An 11,849-nucleotide genomic window follows, 5' to 3' on the forward strand; every position below is an offset into this window, starting at 1 on the left:
GTACATTTCCCTACTAAACTACTCTGTAAATTTTCAGTCTACAAATACGAGATTTTACATAGGGGGTATTGAAGTTTGGGAAAACCTTTTTAATCGGTTTTCGGCCAGAAATTTGGCTGTCAAGTGATCAAAGTTCAACGATTTGACCTTCTACCAAACTCCTGCGCCAATTGTGGGTCTTAAGACTTGAAATTTTAGATGTAGGTTACCTGGACGTAAGTAAAACTTATATATATATATATATATATATATATATATGCACATAAAGTTATGAACAGTATATAGGGCCCGGGTAAAGCTGAGCAGAACTGCGAGTATATATATATATATATATATATATATATATATATATATATATATATATATATATATATATGTATGTATGTATGTATGCATGTATATATACCAGACGATGGAAAAGGTAATCGATCACGTATTCGAACTGTCTTCATTGTACTAATCGCCAATGGGATGGGGTGTAAGGGCATTTTTCTAGATATCAATGATGCATGGTACTTCTATGTAGATCTATAATTATGATTTTTAAATAATGTGTAGTTTAGCTTCGCATTTTTACTATTGGGGACTTTATTGATTTCTTTTCAACATATCCCGTACACTCTATTCATTTTGATTGTTTGCTTTTTCACGTGACTATGATTCAACAAAAATCAAATATGCTTGTAATAAATATGGAACTTGTATCATATTTTACTAGCATGGGTGGCCGGCGTTGCCCGAGTGTTTGGAGGTGTGTGTGGAGGCAAAAATATGGTAGTAGGAAGAAAGGCTCGAACCCGTACCGCGAAGGAGGAACCGGAAATGATGTAGGTTTAAATTAAGGCTAGACAACCGAAAAGAGGGGTTGACTTTCGAAAATGAAAAATGGACCCCTCCATGTAGAAAAGTGTCCAGTTGATGGTGAAGAAATTAATGTTTTTTAGCCAATTTTTCGGTTTTTGTCGGCTGAAGCGTCGAGCTCTAAACGATACTGACCTTGTGAAAATCCGTCGCCTCTGTCGAAAGTTTTAGGTAGACATGCAAACATACATATATGCAGTTATATACTGGAAGCTCAAATTTTCGACACAAACCAATTAAAAAGCTTGCCCTATCTTTGAATGCTGTTTATGTAAAATTTCAAATGTTTAGACCAGAAATTGTTTGAGTAATTTGGTAGAGACCGCAGAGGTAAACTTTTTTTTTTTTAACTTTGACCCCTGTTAGACCCCTTAACATTTATTGTTTTGGGCTCAAATTAAGTTATTAAGTTAGATCCCTGTCCAAGGACCTATATCTAAAATTTTAATTGTATATGCCCAAAATTGTCGAAGGAGTTTGGTACAGTTCTCAAAGGTCAAATCGTTGAACTTTGACTCTTTAACACCCAAATTTATGGCCAAAAACGGATTACAAAAATTTTCCCAACTACCAATATCTTGTATATCAAATTTCGAGTCTGTAGACTGAAAATTGACAGAGTTATTGCGTAGGGAAATGTACACAGACGCATACACAGGCAGACAGACAGACACTTTCACTTTTATAGATATATAGATTATTTCAACACAACGAGATCATAAGGAAAATCGCAAAAAAACTATAATTATCTGGCGCGTACTGTTATTTTTAACACTATTTGCTTTAATAAAAAGAGCTTGTGAAAACGATGTACACGTGTGTATGGACGTGTGTGTAATGCACGTTTACTTTCATTTGCTCGAACAGACAAAAACGGTATTTTTCTTTTCTAAATTTCACATACATTCACTATTTTTATGACTTTGAAATTAAAGTTTTACTCCACGCCTGTTTTTATTCTCGATTCTTAGTGTCTTAAGTATAATGGACGAGTTTTGTATACATTTTTTTAGGAGTGTTATTAGTTAACTAGCATCCAGAAACAGTAAATCCATCAAAACAAGTTTTCATTCAAAACCTGTTCGAATTCGAGATGATTCTTATTTAAGAAACTCGGAATTGTTATTGATATGTTCACGATGTCTTTTGTAAGTGGAGGCAACATATACATGGTTTCTTCTTAGTAAGCGGAAAATCTACAACACCAAAACCGCACCAAGAGCAGAAATCGCACCAACACCAGACACCACAATAACACCTGTCGCCACACCAAAGCAAATAGAGCCACCACCCCAGAAGGAAAAGAATAAAACTAGTGGGGGGAGACCCTTCAGCATCCCCCGCTCATGGACTTACCCCAAGAGGGGCCCTCCCCCTTAAAACAAGGGAGGAACTGTATTCTGTAGACCCCCTGTCTGTGGCAACGGATTTACCACACCAGCAGAGAAAAAAATTGAAACCTTCGCTGGATTGTCAACAGATAGGCGGAATCGACGTTGATGTCCCCTCTAATTTCACGGACGCCCCATTGTTAACAAATTTTGCAGGCTTCCAGAGGCCTGCAAAACCAACTTGCGGACAATACTAGAGGCCGTTGAAGGGGCTGTTCCGGGAATGGAAGTCATTAGGAAAAACGACGCTTTCCTGGACAAACTATCAAAACGATGCAAGGGTATAGTGCTATCGCCTTCCCGAGAGGATTACTTGGTCGAGGAACGTCTTGGGAAGGCAAACAACTCCCCGGGGAATAAACGATATCCAAGGATTTTTTTTTTATTATTCACTCTATTTAAAAAAAAAAAACATAAATTTATTTTTGAAAAACCTTAATCTTCCCCTGTTAATTTTTTTTCATTCAATTTTATGGACTTTTTGTCGAAACATTAATTATTTTGATCATTTTTTTAAAATAATATTTGATCAATTTGTATTTTTCCCCCAAAAAACTTTAGTCGTCCCCTGTTTCGTTAATAGTCATTTGATTTTTCATTGACATTTTGGGAAGCTTTACTTGTTTTGAATTTTTCAACATTGGCATAATTTAATTGCCTCTGTTACAGGTTTTCTTTCTTAGGCTGAAGTCTGATTCTTTTTGTTTGTTAGAAACTACTCTAACAGTATGCGTCGATGCAGTGCATGGCGGTAACTTGACTCTACCACTGGTATTATTACCAAGTGGAATGTTCACCCCTTTAATCGTTAGTTGGTTAGGCTGAAAGGTCATTTGGGCATGGATCCTTTCCAACCAGTCTGTACCTAATATCAACTCCCGATCTAATTCTGGGGTGATATAAAATCTAGACGAATGTGTGCCTTCTTCATTTTAATAGGCAAATGGGGCATGCTTTTTATTACCATCCTTATACATACAATCATATTTCAATTCTCTCTTCATTGAAAGAGAGATAAAGGGAGTGAATGAGAGAAATAGAGAAAGAAAGAGAGAGAAAGAGAGAACGAGAGAGGGGCATAAAAAGAGAGAAGATATATTCATACAGGTTAAACATTTTTTTTTTTGTTTTCGAATGCCTTGATAATGCGTTCTCCCGATTTCAATTTCCAAGGTCTTATATCGTTTTGCCTTGGTTTAATATTATAAACAAACTGTCATTCTTGGCTCGAGTTATAGCAGAACATTTTCAAAATCACAAACACCTGTTTAACACATTTGCACGGCACATGTGCAGATCAAGTTAGGCACAAGGTTCATTAATGTAGAAGCCCCCAGCTCCCTGAAAATGGGCTACGCCATTGTGCCGCAAGGGAAGGGTGCCAGTGTTGGTTCATCCGTCACTCTATAGGGCCCTCAAACTGACTTTTTCTCTGGACATCGGCGGCATTGCAAGAGAATGTCAGGATATAAAAAATCTGATCACCTTAAGCATTGCATACAACGTTTGCGTCCTTTCCGGCTGACTTCGGAGCTGAGTGGGACACACCTTAATGTTGGTACCATGGCTTTAAATGCGAGGGGCTTGAGATCATCGGGCCAGGCGGCTCGCCTTTGACACGACCTCTTGTCCCTTGAGTGGATGTGGCTGAGATTCAGGAAACGCATTTCATTTCTTCTGTGGACTGTCAGGTGCTGGCCCGAGATTTTGAGGTTTTCTCAGCATATGACAGCACGTAGAGGGGGGGGGGTCTACTTACTGGTTAAATGTACCCTGTCCGGTACGGTTGACGTTGTTCATAGGGATACGGAGGTCAAGCTGGTCGAAGCCGATGTTGCCGTAAAAGATTCTGTGTTTTGGGTGATCGCGGTTCATGCGCCCAGCACCGCTCGTGAGAGGGTCGCATTCTTCAGTCAGCTCGACGCGTTTGTAGATTGTCGGAAACAGGTAGTGCTAATAGGGTATTGGAACACCATCTTAGACCCCGAGATAGATAAGGTAGGAGGCAGAGCTGGAGAGGTGCGAATCCAGCCTGGCGAATCTGATGGTTAGATGAGGTCTGGTCGAGCATCCGGAGTGGCAGATGTGGACGTGGACCAATAGCGTTTCCTCCTATCCAAATACCTATTTGTGCAGGATGTTAGTTGGGAGAGGCGAAGTAGACTCCCTATGTTGTCCCACGTTAATTTGGCTATGCCAGACGGACCATAAAGTAGTTATGGCCCGACTGAAGCTAGGAAATAGGCTCAAGTTAGCGGGGTACTGGAAGTTAAGCACCTTCCGTCTGGAGATTCTAGACTTCCGAGATAAGATAATTAATTAAAAAGGCATTAGTGGGGGCGATTACCGGGAGTAAGTGATGATTAGGTAACAAAGACAAGATCAGAAGCTTCTCCGTCAAGTATGCCCAGCGCGTCGCACTAGATAAGGCAGAGACGATAAACAACGAAGCAGTCAATTCTGAGGTTACTAGGCGTGGCTCGAACAAGTATATTGGGCAAGTGAAACACCCAGATGGACGCACACTGGAATCGAATCGTGAGACTTGCGAGGGGTTTTGAGAACATTTCGAGGAGCGCTTTACGCAGCAGCCCGATCTTCCGGTCCTTGAGTTTAGCAGCTATTTTGTCGACTCTCCTCGTCTTGAGGCGGCCAGAGCGGCTAGTTACGAGGGCCGAGTGACGGAGCGGGAGGTTTTTATGGCGCTGAAGCAGGTAAGCTGTGATAGATCGTCGGGACTTGATGGTCTGCCATACGAACTGTATTTGAGGCTGTCGCCCATGTTTCTGCCTCTTCTGGTGGATCAACCATTGGTTTGCTCAGGGATTCATTCCAGGCAAGTCACCAAGGGAGTGATCACATTGATGAGGAAAGGTGACGGGCATGGTAGGGAATAATTCGATAACTACAGGTCCATAACTCTGCTAAACATAGAGTCGAAGATTTTGGACAAGATCTTGTTGAATCGGCTGCAGGTTGCTATGTGGGACTGAACCGGAACAGAACTCCGTTGTGAAGGGAGATCGATTCAGAAAAACTGGCACCTGATCCGCACGATCCTAGAATGGGGGGACAGAAGACGACACGGAAGACGCGCTGATCAATTTAGATCAGTCCAAAGCTTGATAGGGTCGACCATTGCTTCCTGACATCTGTCTTAGAGGCGGCCGGTTTTAAACCGGACTTCTGCAAGTTGATCTCCGTGATGTATCGCAGCCCACGCCTGTCGTGCAAGTCAACGAAAAGCGCTCGAAACCTTTTGTTATCTCTCAGTTGGTTCGCCAGGCTTGTCCGCTGTCGACCCTGCTCTACGTCCTGGCGTTTTTATATTTTCAGATAATTGTAAATAAAAGTCATCTCAGAAGCTGGGGATATTTTAAGTATAAACGCCATAGTAAGAATGGGGTATTTTGGTGATAGAGTCTTGGTTTAGGGAACCAAATAAAGTCATTAAAGGCCTATATAAGTAGATAGATGATCCTCGACCCCCACTTCCCCCTACTGGCTTTGTGCCTAAGTGAATTAGAACCCCAAATGAGGCTCTGGTAGTAGATAATGCCAGAGCAGGGACAAGCACTAAATAAAATTATTTAATTTCTTCCACCCTCATTCCCCTCCCTTCGTAGCGTCGAGGTAAGTCGTATCGCTTTTTTTTCCCCGCCTGCGCCTCAAGGATTCGGGTTCGAGCCTTCCTGCCTGTTTTTACATAGGTATCACCACTTATCAAGGCAAAGAGGCCACTCGAGGATAAGGGTAAAAGAGTGTAGAGTAGAAATTGGACAATATAGTAATCGTTAGTAATGGAAATTCGGTAGATTTGTTAACAAGTAGAACGACTCATCAAGAACTTGTTTAGGTTAGACTTGAAGACAACCATATTGTAGTCAGCTGAAAAGCAGGAAAACGGAAGACAATTCCACAGGCATGCAGTTCTAAGAAAGAAGCTCTGTTCATGGAATATAGGTTTAGGTTTACGCACAGATAAACAGTGGGGGGAATTATTGATAGTGTTGTGAAAATTTGGCGAGGGGGGGGGACCATAGACTGAAGTTCAGTCGAAAACTTTACATGAAAATAACGATACAGCAGAGACAAACTCGCAACATCTCTTCTGTGAGAAAGATGTTGCAGGGAAGAGAAAAGGATATCGCCTACGAGGCTATGAAGTCTATTTTGAACTCTATCAAGGCAGGACATGTCCTTTCTAGCAGCTCCTGCCCAGATGTGGCAACAGTATTCCATATTGGACGTACCTGGCTCTTATATAGATAGAGAATTGCATCAGCAGTGAGATATCTATTGGATCGATAGAAACGGATTTAATGCATGGCAACGGATTAAATGCATGTGTTCCATTTAAGATTAGGAGTAAAGGTCAAGCCAAGAAGCTTGTCAAAAGATGACGCCTCACGAAAACGAGAGCCATTCATTCCAACTGATGCCAGATGAGGTTCAGAGCGTTGATGATGTAAAGATAAAAGCTTGGTTTTAGATGCATTAAAGGTAACCAGCTACTCCTTTCCCCATTGTACCACGTGCTCAAGATCAGAGGAGAGAGAATCAGAGAGAACTTGGTCGTTTACTGACTTAGATGTGCTACCATAGATGATAGTGTTATCAGCATACATGTTTACAAATGATTAAGGATGTGATTTGGAAGATTATTAATGTAGATAAGGAAGAGAGTTGGGCCCAAGATGGACCCCTGAGGGACTCCAGCATTAATACTGTGAGCTTCTGATTTTCCCCCATCAACTACTACTCTTATAAGCCTGTCAAAAAGAAATGATTTAATAATTGATAAGACATTTCCAGCTATACCATGGCTAGAGATTTGTGAAGTAAGCCTTCATGCCATACCCTATCAAATGCCTTAGAGATGTCAAGAGCAATGTCCCTAGAAAGATTGCCTCCGTCGAGAGATTCGCTAATCTTATGAGAATTGCTTCCCATCTGCCTGGAAAATCTCATCAGTATGCCCCATATTTAACAATTCAGGTGATCGCTCATCTCCCTCTCAGTACAGGCCAATAAGTCTCCTGCGCGTCATGAGTAACTTGCTGGAATCTGTGTTAAATAGAGAAGTAATCAACCATCTCAGCAAAAATAACCTTCTTAATGACTCACAATCTACTAGATCTACAGCAGATGTACTTACAGTTAAATGACGTTTTACGAAACTTGCAACATAAAAGAAAAGTGAAGGAGTGTCTTCCGAAAGTCATCTGGTGACGTTATAAGTAATTGCGAGATAAAATGAAAGCAGGATTGAGGGGTGGGGTCTGAAAAGAAAATATGTTGGTTAAGTCTATGCTATCTTTAAGATCGACTTGGTAGATAAATAAACATTTATAGACGAGGAAACGCTAGGATTAAATAATCTTGAAATTGGAATTTTTGAAGATTTTGCCTACCAAAACATTTTTTCTTTTACACCCGGGTAACGCCGACACCCTCGCTAATGTATAATATAAATCTCGCCTGTCTGTTTAAATATATGTATTGATGTCTCGCAAAAAGTTTCGACAGAGGCAACAGATCCTGAGAAGATCGGTATCATGTTGAAGCCTGACGTTAATTAGTAACTAAAAGTTTTTTTCGTTACTAATTATAGATTTGAATATTTCAAAGAAAACGTCGAAGTACAAATCGTGATGACAAAAGACGAATTGTTGTTTGATTAAACAACACAAAACCGGTTAAGTTGATTTTTCTGTTTTGATTTGTCTGTATAATTGATAATGTAAAACGCTTTAAGTGTAGGTTTTATTACGAAAAAGGCCGTTCTTGTTTAGTTCAAAGTCTACGATTGTCTCTTGCTGAACGAAAACGTTTTGTTTAGTTAGTGATAAATCTATTTAACTGATCAAACTTCGACAAAATTATTATTATTGTTATTATTCAGGCAAGCCCGTTCAACAGCAGATTTCTTAACTGTAGTCTCTGAACGTATAAACCGTTCACTGGACAAAACAGGGGAGGGTAGAGCGATAGTCCTTGATATATCTAAGGCTTTTGACAGGGTATGGCACGATGGTCTTCTAAGTAAAATTAGATTATATGGTATCCTTCTTAAGTAAGAGAAAAATCCGAGTTGTCCTCGACGGTCGTACATCCAAACAATATGATATAAATGCGGGAGTACCCCAGAGGTTTATCCTTGGACCTTTGTTATTCCTGATATTCATAAATGACCTCCCTGATAAAATTGTTTCTGAGATGGGTATATTTGCCGATGACACCACCCTCTATAACAGATATGAGGGGAAAACAAATGAACATCTATCTAAGGAAATGGCAGAAACACTAGAGGATGACTTCTAATCTGTAGTGGAATGGGAACAAAATGGATGGTCACATTCAATGCCAAGACTAAGGTTGTTTACTTCAATAACTGCAAGAAACCTTTTCTACCACTAATAGCAATGGCCACAAACACACTGCCTAAAAGTACTTCCTTTAAACTCGTCGGCCTAACGTTTACAGGGAGCATGAACTGGAATATATACATTGAGAGCCTCGCCAAGGCTGCTGCAAAGAAGGGGGGATCTCTCTACCGTGCCAGAAAATTACTTACGCCTGAAAGTATCCTGTACCTCTATAAGGTCACCATTAGCCCATCTATGGAGTACTGATGTCACATTTGGGCTGGTGCATCTGCTACTTGTCTCTCCCTCCTGGACAGGGTTCAAAAGAGAGTCGCCAACCTGAGATGGCCCTGAACTGTCATCTAGGCTTCAGCCTCTGTCCCATCGACGAACGTTGCATCCCTCTGCCTGTTCTACAAATACTTTAATGATGAATGCTCTGATGAACTGCAAGCACTTGTACCTCCTCGACGTGACTACCCCCGACAAACGCGACAAGCAATTAAGTCTCACCCCTTTGCAGTAGAGATCCTTAGGCGTAAGAAAGCAATTTACTTCCATAGTTTCTTCCTCAAAACTGCAAGTCTTTGGAACTCCCTTCCGCGGTACTGCTTTCCCAAGTTCAAGTGTAATGTGAACAAACATCTCTCTACTCATCTCCCCTCAGAATGCCCCGCAAATTATATCTCCGATAGAAGCCCCCTACTTCAAAGTGGCACTTGCCTTGTTTGGGGTGAAGATTGAATAAAAAATAATAACAAATTATTATTGTTGACTCAGTCTGCTAAACGTTTGCGAACAACCAATGAAAACTGACAAAAATTTCTCAAGGAGAGATCCTTATTTCAAACATCGTAGGCTGAAGGATAAATGTTAAATAATATTTGAAAAATGGGGCTATAATAAGAAAATAATTGTGATCAATCTAGAAAAGTTTCCGGGTACGTTTCTAAGAATGATAAGATAAAATAGTAAGTGTTATTCGTGGATTTCAATATAAGCAAATAAATCCGAGATGGAATAATAAATCGAACAATGGTTTGTGCAACACAATAAGGTTTATCTTATGAATAGTACAAAACGCGCAAGGAGTTACTTTATTTTGTCTTCTCCGTTTTTGTGAAACTTGTTGCGGGGCGAATGTCGATGACAATCGACCCTACAACTAAAAGACGCCACAAGCAAGAAGAAGACGAAAAAACGACAATAGCAAAGAAGGGATGAAAACGCAGTAGATACCGTCGTGAACGAATATAAATCCGTTTAGGTTTATTTTTGTTAAAGAAACTGAATGGTGGTAGAAGGTCTCACCTATAGAGAGGAGGAGATACATTATTGATGATGGAGAGGAGGCCACATAACTAGGAAGGGGTTACACAAAATTTGTTACAAGATGATAATAAAACACATTTATCTTTTCTGTTGTAAAGAATGACGACACGAGACAAACAGTTACAAACATAGTTGGTTTCTTTATCCTTCAGCCGGTCGATCGGTGATGTCAGGAATTCAAACTTTGATCTTATATGATCTACTTCCCTCCCTTGTCTTCTAAAGGGCTCTCCTCTCAATCTCTTCTGACTCTTTCTCATCAACTTCTGTGTTTCAACTTTGGACCCTTTATTCCTATGTTGAGAAATTTCCTTCGTTTATGACGTCAGAAATGTGGTTACCAACATGACTACTTTCACGCGGATTTACAAATGTTTGTCCAAACAAGCTTTGGCATACAAAAAAAATCCTCAATTCTGATTGTTTAATATCTAACCTATTTTTAAACAATATTTTTTAACCCGCATTGTCCATTCTTTTAACTGGCATATTTAATATCCTGATTTCTTAAAGAATGGACAATTGACTCTTTTTTCCGACATAAACAATATTTAACTATTTCTAAGAGAACTAACAATGGACTGAATTTCTAAGATTTCAAATTCCATTATCTTTAACACTTGCCTACAGGGTTCGATTTCATCATTTTTCTAATATAATTTTCACTTTCTAGTATGTCTTCTTACTTACAATAATGTAACACCATTATAACACATTCCTCCGAGCTAAAGTCTTCCTTGCAAATTTGCTCTTACAACTGTTAAAAGTTAATAAAATAAGCATTATTTTCTTTTTCTTTTGCTCTGAATTATCCTTACAATTTGATGTGATGTTTTATTAGTTTTGAGAGAATCCGCAATTCCGTGCGCTAATGTTACCTTCATCGATACTTCATTGTAAATGGGGGGAGGCTAATCTAGAAAATGACGTGTTAGCATAACCGTTTATTTTTAAGCAATTCCGAATTTCTTTTTAATCAACCCAGACAAACCATCGATGAGTGCATTTTGAAATTATAATTACGAAAAAAAAATGGACCGTCTCTTTAATCTATTTGCGGTATAGATTGTAAGTCTTTTTCCTTATCAAAAATCGACAATAGTGGTTTATGGTCCGTTTGTGAAAACAATAGTTCATCATGAATAAAACTGAAATTTTTTAATAACGTAATCAATTGGGAGACGTTTTTTATCTGACTATAATTTCTTTCCGTAGTAAAACCCTTGAAGCATGGACAATCGGCTAAGTTGATATATCTTCAAGTGTGTGTAAATGCACAGCTCCTAAACCATACTCACCTGCGTTTTATGCTCCGATTAATTCCTTCTTTCACATCCTAATGCGCCAAAGCTAGATCCGATAATAAACGATTTTACTTTTTTAAATTCTTCTTCGCATTATATTGGCCAGTACTATTTTTAATTTTCTTTGGCAATTCATTTAATGGCGCTCTCAATTCATGCATTTTTTGGAATATACTGACTATAGTTATTTACTTGATGCAGGAAATACTGTAAATTTGTAATATTATTCGGTCAAGGCAAGTTTCTGAGAGTTTGGGTTAGTGTAGTAAGAGATGCATTAATTTACATATACACCGAATCAGCAGCCGCAAACAGACATTATAAAGATAGGTAGTTAGCACGAAAGAGAAGACTTGGTTAACACAAAAAAAGGAGACGTGATTAGCACGAAGAATGAGATGTGGTTAGCACGAAACAGACGAGACGTGGTTAGCATGAAAGAGTTAACACGAAAGCGAAGACGTGTTTGAACGGGAGAGAGACGAGACGTGGTTAGCTAACTGGCTAATCTCACGGTGAAAAGAGAGCAGCTATGCATAAGTCTTTCCTACCAGTACATAGCCCCCTCCATCATCAAGACTCCTGCAATGCCT

This window comes from Euprymna scolopes, chromosome 1 (genome assembly GCF_053919585.1).
Source record: "Euprymna scolopes isolate OS-2025 chromosome 1, ASM5391958v1, whole genome shotgun sequence".
Lineage (NCBI taxonomy): Eukaryota > Metazoa > Mollusca > Cephalopoda > Sepiida > Sepiolidae > Euprymna > Euprymna scolopes.